Raw genomic sequence first — 13,028 nt, 5'->3', positions numbered from 1 at the left:
AAAAATGTTTTTTAATATTTATTTATTTTTAGAGAGAGAGGAAGGAATGGAGAGAGGGAGAGAAACATCAATGTATGGTTGCCTCTCACATACTGGGGACCTGGACTAAAATCCAGGCATGTACCCTGACTAGATATCAAACCAAAGAATCTTTGTTTCATAGGCTGGAACTCAATCCACTGAACCACACCAGCAAGGGCTACACACCCTATCTAAAAATTAATCAGATTTATTTGGTGATATTGGTTAATAAGATTATATAGATTTTTAAAAATTTTATCATTGTTCAAGTACAATTTTCTGCCTTTTCCCTCCACCTCTCCCCATCATCCCTGCCCTCCCTGCCTCCCTCCCCCATTTTTGACCCCCCATGTTATTGTCCATATGTTCTTTATAATTGTTCCTGTAAACCTTTCACCCTTTTCCCCATTATCTCCTCCCCTCTCCCTTTTGATCAATGTCAGCATGTTCTCAGTCTCCATGTCTTTGGCTACACTTTGCTTGTTTGTTTTGCTGATTAGATTCCTGTTAATAGTGAGATCATATAGCATTTGTCTTTCATCATCTGGCTCATTTCACTCAGCATAATGCTCCCCAGTTCCATCCATGCTGTCACAAAGAGTAGTAGCTCCTTCTTTCTTTCTGCTGCATAGAATTCCATTGTGTAAATGTACCATAGTTTTTGGATCTATTCACATACTGATGGGCACTTGGGTTGCTTCCAGCTCTTGGCTATTGTAGATTGTGCTGCTATTGAGGTGAACAGGTTCTTTTGGATTGGTGTTTCAGAGTTCTTAGAACATAATCCTAGCAGTGGAATTGCTGGATCAAAAGGCAGTTCAACTATTAGTTTTCTGAGGGAATTCCATACTGTTTTCCATAGTGGTTGCACAAGCCTGTAATCCCACCAACAGTGCACTAGGGTTCCCTTTTCTTCTCAACTGCACCAGCACTTGTAGTTTCTTGATTTAGTTATGATGGCCATTCTGACAGGTGTAAAGTGGTATCTCATTGTGGGTTTTTTTGTATCTTATTTGGTTTTAATGTGCATCTCTCTGGTAGGTAGCGATATTGAGCATCTTTGATGTGTCTCTGGATCCTCTGTATGTCCTCCTTGGAGAAGTGTCTGTTCAAGTCCTTTGCCCACTTTTTAATTGGGTTAGTTGTCTTCTTAGAGTGGAGTCGTGTAAGTTCTTTGTATATTTTGGAGATAGCTTTGTCTGAGGTATCATTGGCAAATATGTTTTCCCAAACAGTTGGTTCTCTTTTTATCTTAATTTTGGAGATAGCTTTGTCTGAGGTATCATTGACAAATATGTTTTCCCAAACAGTTGGTTCTCTTTTTATCTTAATACTGTTTTCTTTAGCTGTGTAGAAGCTTTTTATTTTGATGAGATTCCATTTGTTTATTCTTTCCTTTGTGTCCCTTGCTCTATGGGATATATCAGTGAAAATATTGCTGCATAGAACATCTGAGATTTCTCTGCCTATGTTCTCTTCTAGGGATTTAATGGTTTCGTGGCTTATATATAAGCCTTTATCCACCTTGAATTTATTTTGGTGTATGGTATAAGTTGGTGGTCGAGTCTCATTTTTTTACATGTAGCTGTCCAGCTCTCCCAACACCCTTTGTTGAAGAAGCTATCTTTGCTCCATTTTGTACTGCTGCCCCCTTAGTCAAATATTAATTGACCATAGAGACTTGGGTTTATTTCTAGGCTATCTATTCTTTGATTGGTCTATGTGTCTGTTCTTATGCCAGTACCAGGCTGTTTTAATTGCAGTGTTTTTTTTAATACAGTTTGATATCAGGTAATGTGAGTCTTTCTACTTTGCTCTTCTTTCTCAAACTTGCTTGTATTTGGGGTTGTTTATGGTTCCATAAAATTTTTTAAAGTGTTTCTTCTCTATCTGTGAAGTATGCCATTGGTAATTTAACAAGGATTGAATTGAATCTGTAAATTGCTTTAGGTAGTATGGACATTTTGATGATGTTAATTCTTCCAATCCATGAACATGGTATATGTTTCCATTTGTTTGTGTCTTCTTTAATTTCTTTCTTCAGTATTGTGTAGTTTTCTGCACACAGGTCTTTTACCTCCTTGGTTAGGTTTATTCCAAGGTATTTCATTCCTCTTGTTGCTATATCAAATGGGATTTATTTCCTGATTTCTGTTTCTGATATTTCATTGTTGGTATATAAAAATGCCTCTGATTTCTGGATATTGACTTTGTATCCCACCGTTTTGACATACTCATTTATTAGGCTGAGCAATTTGGGGGTAGAGTCTACAGGATTTTGCATGTACACTATCATGTCATCTGCAAACAGTGACAGTTTTGTTTCCTCTTTTCCAATTTGGATGCCTTTTATTCTTTTTCTTTCTGATTGCTGTGACTAGGACTTCCAATACTGTCAAATAGAAATGTTGAAAGTGGACAACCTTGTCTTGTTCCTGATGTAGTGGAAAAGATTTTAGTTTTTGCCCATTGAGTATGATGTTGGCTGTAGGTCTCTCATATATGGCTTTTATTATGTTGAGGAATCCTCCCTCTGTTCCCACTTTGCTGAGTGTTTTTATCATAAATGTGTGCTGTACCTTACCAAATGCTTTTTCTGCATCTATTGATATGATCATGTGATTTTTATCTTTGCTTTTGTTTATGTGATTTATTACGCTTATCGATTTTTGAATATTGTACCATCCTTACATTCCTGGGATGAATCCCACCTGGTCATAGTGTATGATCTTTTTAATGTATTGTTGTGTACGGTTTGCCAATATTTTGTTGAGGATTTTAGCATCTATGCTCATCAGTAATATTGGCCTGAAGTTTTTGTCTTTGTTGTGTCTTTATCTGGTTTTGGGATTAGGATGATAGTGGCCTCATAAAAAGAGTTTGGGAGTCTTCCATCTTCTTAGATTTTTTGGAATAGTCTGTGAAGGATAGGGGTTAGCTCTTCCTTAAATGCTTTGGAATAAAGCATCTGGTCCAGATGCTTTATCCTGTGAAACCATCTGGTGCAGGGCTTTTGCGTGTTGGGAGTTTTTTTATTACTGCTTTGATTTCATCAGCTGTTGTTGGTCTGTTCATTCCTTCTGCTTCTTCATTGAGTTTTAGAAGGGTATATTTTTCTATAAATTTTTCCATTTTACCTAGGTTTTCAAATTTCAAGGCATGTAGTTCTTCATAGTAATTTCTTATAATCCTTTGCATTTCTGTGGTTTCAGTTGTAATCTCTCGTTTTTCATTTCTGATTGTGTTTATTTGGGTCCTCTCTCTTTGTTTCCTAATGGTTCTGCTTAAAGGCTGGTCTATTTTGTTTACATTTTCAAAGAACCAGCTCCTGGATTCATTGATTCTTAGAATTGTGCTTTTAGTCTTTATGTCATTTAATTCTGCTCTGATCTTGATTATTTTCTTCCTTCCACCTGCTCTGGGCTGTCTTTGTTGTTGTTCTTCGAGTTCTTGGAGGTGTCAGGTTAGGTTGTTTATTTGAAATGATTATATATATATATAATATTATATATATTATATATAATATATATAATATATATAATATATATAATATATATTAGATAAGCCTGTATAGCTATAAACTTCCCTCTCAGGACTGCCTTTGCTGTTTCCCATAAGTTTTGGGTTGTTGTGAGTTCATTTTCACTGGTTTCCAGGGACTTTTTGATTTCCTCCTTGATCTCCTTCTTGACCTATTTATTTTTTAATAGCGTGTTATTTAATGTCCATGAATTTGAGTGTTTTTGAGTTTTGTCCTTGAGGTTGGTTACTAGTTTCAGTCTCTTGTAGCCAGAGAAAATGGTTAATATGATTTCAGATTTTTTGAATTTGTTGAGGCTTGTTAAGTGACCTATCATGTGGTCTATCTTTGAAAATGTTCCATGTGCATTTGAAGAGAGTGTGTATTTTGCTTCTTTGGGATGAAAGGCTCTATATATATCAGTTAAGTTCATTTGATCTAGGACATTGTTCAATGCTACAGTATCTTTGTTGGTATTTTGTTAGGAATATCTGTCTGTTTTTGACAGTGTCGTATTGAAATTCCCTACTATAATCATGTTGCTGTCAATATCTTTTTTGAAGTCTGGCAAGATTTTCTTTATGTATTTTGGTGCTCTTGTGTTAGATGCCTATATATTTACAATATTTATGTCTCCTTGATGGATTCCTCCCTTAAGTACTATGGAATGACCTTCTGGGTGTCTTTTATGGCTCTTTTTTTGAAGTCTATTTGTCTGATATGAGCATTGCTATCCCGGCTTTATTTTTTCCTGTTTGTTTGATAGGAATATTTGTTTCCAGCCCTTCACTTTCAGTTTATGTAGGTATTTTTCTCTGCTGTAGGTCTCCTGTAGGCAGCATATGTGTTGGTCATGCTTTTTATCCATTCAGCTACTCTATGTCTTTTGATTGGAGCATTTAATCCATTTATGTTTAAGGTTATTGTTGATAAGTACTTATTCATTGCCATTTTTTTATACCTGTGTTTCTCTCTCTCTTACTCTTTTCCTTCCTTTTCTTAAAGCGGACCCTTTAGCATCTCTTGCAGAACTGGTCTGGTTGAGGTGTATTCTTTCAGCCTTCTTTTGTCTTGGAATCTCCTTATTTGACTTTCCATTTTAATTGAGAGACTTGCTGGGTAGAGTAGTCTTGGTTGCCAGTATCTGGCTTTTACTACTTTCTTGCCATTCTCTTCTGGCTTGGAGCATTTCCATTGAGAAATCAGCTGCTAGCCTTATTTCCCTTGTTGCCTTTAAGATTCTCTCTTTGTTTTGGAATTTTGCCATTTTAATTATGATGTGTCTTGAAGTGGGCTTCTTTGGGTTCCTCTTGATTGGGACTCTCTGTGTTTCTTGAATTTGTGTGACTTTTTTTCTCATCAAATTAGGGAAGTTTTCCATCATGACTTTTTCAAACAGGTTTTCTATCTCTTGCTCTTCTTCTTCTCCTTCTGATATCCCTATTATATGGTTATTGTTATGTGTCATGATGTCTTACATTTCCCTTACCACCTGTTCATTCTTTCTGAGTCTCTTTTTTTCTTGCCTTATTTTGGATTTTTTTTTACCCTATTGATTCGCTGATTCAATCCTCTGTGTCATCCAGCTTGCTTGTAATTCCTTCTAATGTGTTTTTTTTTTATTTCTGAGAATTTATTATTCATTTCCTGCTAGTTTTTGCTTATAGTTTCTATTTCCTTTTTCATGCTGATGTAGCTCTCACTCAGTTTCTTGTAGTTGTCTGGAGAGCTCTTTGAACATCTTTATAAGCATTAATTTGAATTGTATAGCCGATAGTTTGGTTACCTATATTTTGTTTAGCTCTTTTAGTGTGAAGTCTTCCATTCCCTTTGATTGCATGTACTTTTTTTATCTCCCCATTTTAGGTGAGTGTTTTGGTTTGTTTCTGTACTTCCTGATGTTTTGGTTTGTTACCCATCTTTGTAGGGTGAACTTCTATGGTAAGAATTCTATGAGGTTCAGTGGTGTGGTCTCTGAACTCCTTCACCTGATGCTCTAGGTTTGCCCTTTTTTCTGTTTTTGTGGGCTCTCTTATACTTGGGTTTGTACATTTTGTTGTTTCCTTTATTGGAAGTTTTTCTCCTCTAGCATGTGTACTGAGATTCACAGCTCCCACCTATTCTTGTATGTGGTCAGTGGCAGGGGGTAGGCAAAATGGATTGAGACAGTAGGAGAGTGTTTATGGGATCTAAAGTACCAGCAAGAAGAGAAGAGATAGGAGATTCTGTGGATAAGTATAGTGTTAACTGTGATATTTCACCCAACTAGTCACTTTTTATAAAAGGTGACAGAGAGATAAGATTCTTATTAGAGGGGAGGATGATTGTGAGCTGAATCCAGAGAATGGAGCACTTGTGCAAGGTTAGATGATGAGATATAGTAAGATTAAAGTATAGAAAGTAGATGTATTGTGAGAGAGGATAAAGTTTACCACAACAATAATAATGCTCAGTATTAAAGCGAAGTGGGCTAAGGTCATGGAAGGTTGTTGTATAGTATGTATGATTGTATGTAACAACAATTATTTACAATAGTACTGGAACAACAATAATATGAGAAGAAATATATAATTTGGGTAACTAAAATAGAAAGTACCCGATCAAGTATTGTGTGTTATTGGAACACGGGTGAAGTGAAAGAAGGAAAATTAAAATACAACACAGAGAGAATAAGGAAAACCAGTCAAGCAATGCAATTAAACAGGGAAATAAAATGAGGAAAACTAAATATAAGGAAGAGAAATTAAAAAATACTAATAAAATAAGTGGTAAAAATAATTGCATGATAATAATAATACACATATACAATAATATGCCAGTTCTGTGGGATAGCAAAGTGACATTTGTCTCAGTTTCTCAGTTTTGGGGTTAGCCTTGTGCTTCCCCTTTGGATCTGTCTCTGGACTCTTTGTAATTCCTCATCTTATCATCTTACTTGGAAGAAAAAAAAGGTGGGGGGCAGGAAGAGAGGATCCAAATAGAAAAGGAAAAAAAAGATAAAAATAAGCGTCCTGCTGACTCTCAACCTGTTCAGCGAGTCCTGCTGCTCTTCCTAGATGTCATAGTAAGAGGGGGCTGGGCTTCACTTTTCTCTCTTCCTTTGGTTCTGAGAGGATGGGGAGTAGTTTTGGGTTGCACTATTCAGTTTCACAGCCTCCAGCCCAGGTCTTCTGTCAGCTGCCAGGCTCAAATCAGCCACTCAGCTGCTCATAGCATGAGTCAATCTCTGATGCAGAGCCTGGAGAGAAGCGGGGCACATGGTTCTTCCCTGCTACTGTCTCTGGGCATGCAGTGCCAGAGCAATGGGGTGGGTGTACGGTTCCTTTCTACTACTGTCTCTTGGGGCTCAGTGCCAGACAGGTGGGGCACACGGTTCCCCTCTGCCACTCACTCTGGGTGTGCGCAACTGAAATCTCCCTCAGGGTACACCATCGGCTGATGGAGAGTTCCTTATAAAGCAGCTGCCCACCTTTCTTACCAAGCACATGGCTTTTCACACAGCCCCACTTTTCAAGCAGTCTGGAGACTATCCAAGTCAGGGTTCAACATGGCCCAACTCCTCCCTTCTCCAGGTGTCACCCAGCACCCCAATGTCTCTGATGCCAGTGTCCACAGTCCCAGCAGATGTGTACTGCCTCTGTGTGTCTCCCACTTTGTCTCTACTTCCACCAGCAACTTCCACAACCCAGGTCCCTCCTAGTGCCAGGCTGCCCTCCCTGCTCTGGTAGGGGAGGGAGCTGGTGCTCTAAATCTCCTCTCTGTATCGTGCAGCAGGTTCCAGGCAGGGGCCATAGCAGCCTTGGTCCCTGCGTGGATCTCAGGGACATTACCATCCCAGTGCACTCTCCCCACTGTCTGTTTTTCAATGTCCTTTGCAATTTTTTGCCTCTAAACTTCATATAAGCTGGGATTCCATTGGCTGTTCACTCTGTTCCTCGGGAGATAAGCTAGGCATTTCAGCCAGGCACAAGGAGAACTGAGCTCAACTCCCACCTACCTCACCGCCATCTTCCTGTCTATATCACCAGATTATATAGATTTTTTTATTGTTGCTCACTTATGGTTGTCCCAATTTTCCCACCCTTACTCTCCTTTGCCCTGCCCATCCTCTGCTCCCTCAGTCAATCCTCACCCTGTTATCTATCACCATATTGTCTTTTTACATGTTCCTTGACTAGATCCGCCCCCCTCTCTTACCCATTATCCCTCTCCCCACTCCCCTCTGGTCACTGTCAGTTTGTTCCTTATTTCCATGTCTCTGGCTCTGTTTTGCTCACTTGTTTGTTTTGTTGATGAGGTTCCACTTATAGGTGAGATCATGTGGTATTTGTCTTTCACCGCCTGGATTATGTCACTTAACATAATGCTCTCAAGTTCCGTGTATGGTCTTATGAAGGATAAGAGCTCCTTCTTTCTTTCTGCTGTATAATATTTCATTGTGTAAATATACCACAGTTTTTTGATCCACTTATTTACTGATGGGCACTTAGGTTGTTTCCAGTACTTATATAGATTTTAAGCATATACTTCTATGGTTCATGATTTGTACATTGCATTGTGTGCCCACTGCACAAAGTCACATCATCTTCTTTCACCACATATTTGACCCCCTTTACTTTTTATCAACCTCCCACTCTCCCTCTGGTGACCAGCATACTATTGTTTGTGGCTATGAATTTCAGTTTCATATCCCCTGCATGAGTGAAATCATATGGTTCTTAGCTTTTTCTGAGTAACTTATTTTGCTAAGCATAATACCATCAAGGTCCATCTGTGTTGTTGCCAATGGCAGTATTTCATCTTTCTTGTGGCTGAGTAGTACTCCATAGTATGTATGTGTATGTATATATATATATATATATATATATATATATATATATATATATACCACATCTTCTTTATCTAATCCTCTTTTAATGGACATTTTTGTTGTTTCCATGTCTTGGCTATTGTAAATAGTGGTGCAGTGAGCACAGGGTTGCATATGTTTTGAATAAAAGTTTAAAATTTTTTCAGGTATATACCCAGAAGAGGGGGTTCTGTATCATATGATACTCCATTCTTAGTTTTTTGAGTATGGACCATCCATACTCAACACCCTCTTTTTTATGATTACCACAAAGAATACCAGTATGTAATAGCCAAAATCACATGGCTATGGCAATCCCCTGTACTGTTTTATCTCTCCATCTTGATGTATTTTTTAAAATAATTTTATTTATTTATTTTTAGACAGAAGGGAATGGAGGGGGAGAGGGAGAGGAGCATCAATGCATGGTTGCCTCTCATGTGCCCCCTATTGGGGACTTGGCCCACAACTCAGGCATGTCCCCTGATTGGAAATTGAACCTGTGACCTCTTGGTCTGCAAGCCGGCACTCAGTCCACTGAGCCATACCAGCTAGGGCAACACTGATGGTTGCCTCTCACACTCCCCCTACAGGGGTCCTGGCCTGGAACCCAAGCATGGGCCCTGACTTGGAATTGAACCTGTGACCTCTTGGTGTGCAAGCCGCACTCAATCCACTGAGCCACACCAGCCAGGGCTTTGATTTCTTGTTCCTATTCATCCTCAGGCCACTTTTCATTCCTTTCTGGTGATCTATGCCTTACCCATCTGGTTTCTTCTCAATATTTCCAATCAGTTCAGCCCTTATCCGTGTTCAAGAGCAGCATTGACAGATGTGATGTTCTGTTTCTGACCCCATCAGAAGGAAGCAGGGGGAGGATTTATAAAGTCTACAGTAGTGTACAACAATGCCCTAGGCCTTCACATTCCTGTACCACTCACTGACCCATCCAGAGCAACGTTCAGTCCTTCCAGCTGCATTCATGTTAAGTGCCTTATACAGGGTTTCCATTTTTCATCTTTTATACTATGTTTCTTTCTATGTCCAGATATGTTTAGATACACAAATGTTTACCCTTGTGTTGTAACTACTTACGGTATTCAGTATGGTAACATGATGTATAAATTTTTAGCCTAGGAGCAATAGGCTATACCATATATCCTAGCTGTGTAATGGGCTGTACCATCTAGGTTTGTGTAAGCATACTCTCTGATGTTCACACAATGACAAAATTGCCTAATGACATATTTTTCAGAATGTGTCACCATTGTTAAGTGATCCATAACTGTACTAATTTATCATGAAAATTGTTTTTAGCCTGTCAGTTGATAATTAATTCAATTGGGTTTTCCTTTAATTCTCTTAAAAGCAAATAATTAGAAATTACCTAAGTTTGCATGAGAATATTACTCAGCCATTAGCTATTCATTTTATCAACTTCATTAAGATCATTTCAAATTGTCTCTTTGTTTGGCACACCACAGGTTTTTCCTTCCCGTGGCAATGCACCACAGTAAAATCATTGATTACTGAGAGGTGCACTTTTCTTTGGTGAAGTGAGAGAAGGGGGTTGTGAATGGGGAGCTGGAGAAAGAATCTGCTGATTGCAGGTGTGGTCTCTAGCAGATAACTAGTGGGAAAGAATTCATGGAGTTGAAAATCTAAAGTTGTTTATTTAAGAAATCTCTATTTTTTCTACAAACCCTTTGGATAGGTTTTCATGTATCACCAGGGGTATATGTATCATGGTTTATTATCAATCATTCTTTGGTACAGAACATAGGATACTATTGTATTATCTCCAATAGTTTTCTTTCTCTCAATAAAATGATAAAGTCTTTGATAGTATGTATTCTGTGTTTATATCTTTTTTTCCACTTTCCCTGATTTAGGGCATACAATAGGAGCTTAACATTTACTGCATCAATCTAAATAGATTCTTGAGGCTATTCCTGCTATAAAATGAGAATTGAGCTAAATGTAAGCATAATGGAGGAGAAAGTGAATGCAGTTCCTGGAGACAGAAGGTTTTCAGCACAGGAGACTAACAAAAGCAGAAAATGTACGATGGAGTTTAAGTAACTGAAGACATTTTCTAAATTGGAATGATGGTCAAATGTCTACTTTCACAAGAACATTAATGCTAATTTTAGGTTCCTTATGATTTTTTTCCTGGACTTGCTGGTTTTGAGCCAATCTTTTACTTATCTGATTACCATTCATACTTCAGGAGCCAATGACCATGTTTAACTTTTTAAATTAAATCTTCCCTGACTTCTTTGTTTTCTTTTATTTTTCTGAACAACTAGACTACTTATAATATATATCATAAAATTTAGAAGTTAATTGTGTACTATACTGTATTGTTTGATGTTTCCCTAAGTTTTTTCTTTTTTCTCCAACTAGATTGAAGGCAGAATTTAAGTTTTATTGCGTATGCTTAGGAATGCTAGCCCTAACTGTAAATAACTTCACTGAGGATGAGATAGATTATAACACTTCCCCATTTTTGTTTTGTATTGTCCTTTCTTTAAGATTTTATTTATTTATTTTTAGAGAGAGGGGAAGGGAGGGCGAAAGAGAGGCAGAGAAACATCAGTGTGTGGTTGCCTCTCGCATGGTTCCCACTGGGGAACTGGTCCACAACCTAGGCATGTGTCCTGACTGGGAATCTAACTGGTGACCCTTTGGTTCACAGCCCGCTCTCAATCCACTGAGCTATGTCAGCCAGGGCTGTTTTTTATTGTCTTTAAGGCTCTCTGGGAATTGTTCATTTTATTACCAATGAAATATAGACTATTTTATCATTTACAATAAAAGGTTGGGATGGCTCAGTTGGTTGGAGTGTTGTTTCATAAACTGAAAGGTCTTGATTTTGATTCCCTGCCAGCACACATGCCTAGGTTGTGGGTTCAATCCCAGATGGGGGTGTACCCTAGAGGTAACCTATTGATGTTTCTCTCTCATGTTAATGTTCTCTCCCCCTCTCTTTCCCTTCCTTCCTCTCTGTCTAAAATTGATAACCATGTCCTTGGGTGAGGATTAAAAAAATAGGAGTTTACAGTAACTTGATCAAATAGTCATTTAGCAACTACATAATTACCAAACATAGACTTAAGTCCACTGGAGATTTGGTCATTGTAGCTAAAGATCTATTAAGTTGTTGGTACCATTAAATTCTCATTGTTATAAAGACTTTGAATATAATAGCTAATAATCTTAAAACCATTTTCTTCCATCATTTTCCCTAAATATAATAATTTCTATTTATTAACAATAAAACATTTTCCCACATCGTATCTTCTTTCTTGTGATTAAGGCATGCCATGAAGTTACAGCAAGGCAGAGAAATGATTGAATGTTGAAGTCTTTAAGAGTTTCCAGAAGTTTAAGCATAAGTGTTTTCTCAGAAACATTGTTTCTCTTTAGATCAGTGTTTCTCAATATATTGGGTTTGAATTTTAAGAGTTTATTGATTTTATTTACCTTTGATTTTATGATAACCTTATATTTACTTGAGGCGAATCAATGATAAAACAAACATGAAATAAAGACAATGGCTCTAAAAGGAATGAGAGTAGGAATACTTCCCTACTCTTGAAAACTATCATTCTGGTTTGTAAACTTTCTGGGGTAATCTGTCTCCCATAGGTCTAGAATCATGTGGCTCAAGGTAGGCATTGGACAACTGTTTTTAAATAATTGAATTTAACTGCAATGACTATGTACTACTACATCCATCATAGACTAGCTTATAAATTGATAACTTTAGAATTATTACTGAGATAATAAAATAATCATGCTAATAAAACACTAGTGAGCAAAGAAGATTAAAAACATTATGACATAATATTAGTGAAATTCTGTATACATATATCTATATGTATGAATATGTATATGTATGTATCTGTGAGTTTTGTGGTCAAATTATCATCTACAGCTTTAGATGTGTTAAACTGGTTATATTCTCCTATGACTAAATATAGGTGAAATACCAAAACTGAATGTTGGTGTTCACTGGATCTCATTAGCTACCACTATCTTATTATTATTTAACAAAGCTTCACTTTTTTTTAGCGTTGTTCAAGTACAGTTGTCTCCAATTTCACCCCACCATGGCCTCTCACGCTGAACATCCCTGCCTCCCACCCTTGAACCTACCCCCTTTGGCTTTGTCATGTGTCCTTTATACATGTTCCTACTTTTTATTGTTGTTCCTTAATGGACCTTCCCCTCTTTTCCCTCATTAACCCTCTACTGCCTCCCCTCTTGTCACTGTCAGACTGTTTTCAATTTCAGTATCTTTGGTTATATTTTGCTTGTTTGTTGGTTTTGTTGATTAGGTTCCTGTTAAAGGTGAGATAATATGGTATTTGTCTTTCATCATCTGGCTTATTTTACTTAGCATAGCACTCTCCAGTTCCATCCATGCTGTTGCAAAGGATAGGAGCGCCTTCTTTCTTCCTGCCACATAGCATTACGCTGTGTAAATGTACCATAGTTTTTATCCACTTATTTACTGATGGGCACCTAGGTTGCTTCCAACACTTGGCTATTGTAAATTGTGCTTCCATGAATGTTGGGGTGCATAGGTTTTTTTGAATTGGTGAAGAAAGCCTCACTTTTAAATAGACAAGT

Source organism: Sturnira hondurensis, unplaced genomic scaffold (genome assembly GCF_014824575.4).
Source record: "Sturnira hondurensis isolate 20B ecotype Veracruz unplaced genomic scaffold, ASM1482457v3 Scaffold0000523, whole genome shotgun sequence".
Lineage (NCBI taxonomy): Eukaryota > Metazoa > Chordata > Mammalia > Chiroptera > Phyllostomidae > Sturnira > Sturnira hondurensis.
The sequence above is the reverse complement of the archived record's forward strand: the minus strand, read 5'-3'. Positions refer to the sequence as shown.